Raw genomic sequence first — 2,298 nt, forward strand, 5'->3', positions numbered from 1 at the left:
CCGCACCGGACTGGGCTGGGCTGGGCTGGGCTGTCCTTGCCCTGTCCCTTCACTGCCCCTATACTGCCCCTTCACTGCCCCTGCACCTCCCCTGCACTGCCCTGCGCCGCCCCTGCACCGCACAGCTCTCGCCCCACCGCTGCATTCAGTAAAGAGCACAGAAATGAGCTCCAGCCAAAGCCTCCCTCCCTCTCCCCTGCTCACGGTATCTTCAGAACACAGCTCTGGCCAGCGCTCTGGGGTCACGGCTTTGGGTTACCTCAGAAATCACGAGGGCTGCAGGCTTGGTAGCAAAAGGAAGAAGGAAGGGTTTCCATCCCTGTGTGGTCGCCTGATGCTGGTCCTGTGATGTTGTGGGAAGTGGCAGACACTGGTGGACATGTGAGAAAAATCACAAGAATTTTCAATGCTGGAAGTAAAAGCAAATAAAACTGAAAGGAGAGGGGACACAGGGACTCACAAGAGCTGCACAGACCACCTATCTCCTTCCTTACCACCATTAGAACCAGAGCATGCCCCCAAAAGGACAATATGCCAGGCACTGTCCAGCTACTGCCCTCCTCCTCCTGGTGCTCTGTTTGCTTGTTACAGCAGTGCAATTAGTGCAGAAAGTATTTCTGCCCATCTTCATTTGCTTGTCTGAGGGATTTCCCCAGGCTTTCTCTCACACTGTGCATGCTTGGTCACTGGCATGTGGCCACAGCAGCCCTGACTGCAGGCACTGGGGACAAGGCCTCTGCCCAGCCCCCAACAGCCCCTTGGGCTCACACACTCAGCCACAGACCCATGCTGATGTTTGGGCTTGGACCATCACTACAACATGAGGAGCAATCAGTCCTGGGGGATGTTGGCCATGGCCAGCGAGGTTCACCCCGTGGCCTCTGGTTGGCCAAGCAAGTGACATCCATGGACACCAACAGGGCCAGGCCATGGTCAAATGGGCTGGCAGCTCCACACAGTTATTGTGGGGGCTCAGGACTGCTCTCTGAGCAAGGTGGGTGTTGGCTGCACCCTCCTGCTCCAGTACCCATGGTGGCTCTGGTTCAGGGATGCTCAGTCCCCACTGCTCACTGGGGGACAAGAACACATTGGGCAGGGATTATTTCCAGCAGGCTGAACCTGCTCCCATTGCTGCCCTTTTATCCTTTCCACTGCACGATACAGAAGAGTGCCCCTGGGAGCATCACTAGGATGATGACACTGGGATCCATGGGTGCCTGAACAATCCACTCTCAGCTGTGACTTCATGCAGCAAAACCTCAGTCCCACATTTACATCTTTGTGCTTCCACTAGGCTGGCTCTCACCCTGTGAAGATGCCAAGGCTGAAGGGGAGCAGTGCCAGTGCCAGCCCATCGCAGCAGGACTGCAGCTGGTGTTACCTCCCACCCTCCTGCCACGTGCCAGCAATCCTGAGAAACAGCTGGCTTTGAACTCATGGATTCTGGATGGGAGCTGAATCATCTGCTGAGGTGCATCCTTTTGAGAGGGAAATGGCTTTGTCATCTGTGTCCTCCAGGCTTTTGCCACTGTTCCTCAAAGCCTCCTGGCTTTGCCACTGTTCCTGCAGGAGACATTATAAACTATGCACAGACACACAGATGAGACTCCAGCACAGGACACACAGCTGAGGGTGAACCAGGATGCTGCTCCCTCATATGGCGATGGGAGGACCAGGTGATCCTTTATTTGTGACAGGTAAAAGCATCAATCATTGCTTTTTAGCAGAGATCTGGACTGTGCTGTGGGAGGTCCAGCAGCACAAGCCAACAGTGCTGGGAGGGGCCCCTGTGGGTCAGGATCTGTGCTGTGGTCAGAGCTCATCTCTCCTGTCATGGAGCCCAGGAGGTGACAGCCTCCCAGGGGCACCTGTAGGCCCAGTGTTTGGAGAGGCTGTAGCTGGGTAACTGAAGCTTTACCCTGAAACAGCAGAATTTGGGATAGCTCAGCTGATGTTGAACATCCCCTTTTAGCCCCAGCTGGAGCCTAGTCCTGGTCCCTCTGCAGTGGGAACAGCAGGAGCATTCCCCTGGCATGGCACCAGGCTGGGCAGTGCCAGCACATACCCTGCCTGGGACTGGGCTATGGGATGCTGCTCTCCTGGAAGAGATGCTCTGCACCAGGGTGTGGAGCTGCCAGCTTGGGTTCAGGTGCTGCAGGACATCCTTCAGCACCCAGCAGAGTCCTGGACCCCCTGATGAATAGGTTTTCCCAAATAACTCCTCTTGCTGCCAACAGAACCTGTCACTCATGTAAAATTGCTTATTTCCATCTTTGCAGGTTTGAGCTGCAAATGCAG

The sequence above is a fragment of the Geospiza fortis genome, unplaced genomic scaffold (assembly GCF_000277835.1).
Source record: "Geospiza fortis unplaced genomic scaffold, GeoFor_1.0 scaffold55, whole genome shotgun sequence".
Classification (NCBI taxonomy): Eukaryota; Metazoa; Chordata; class Aves; order Passeriformes; family Thraupidae; genus Geospiza; species Geospiza fortis.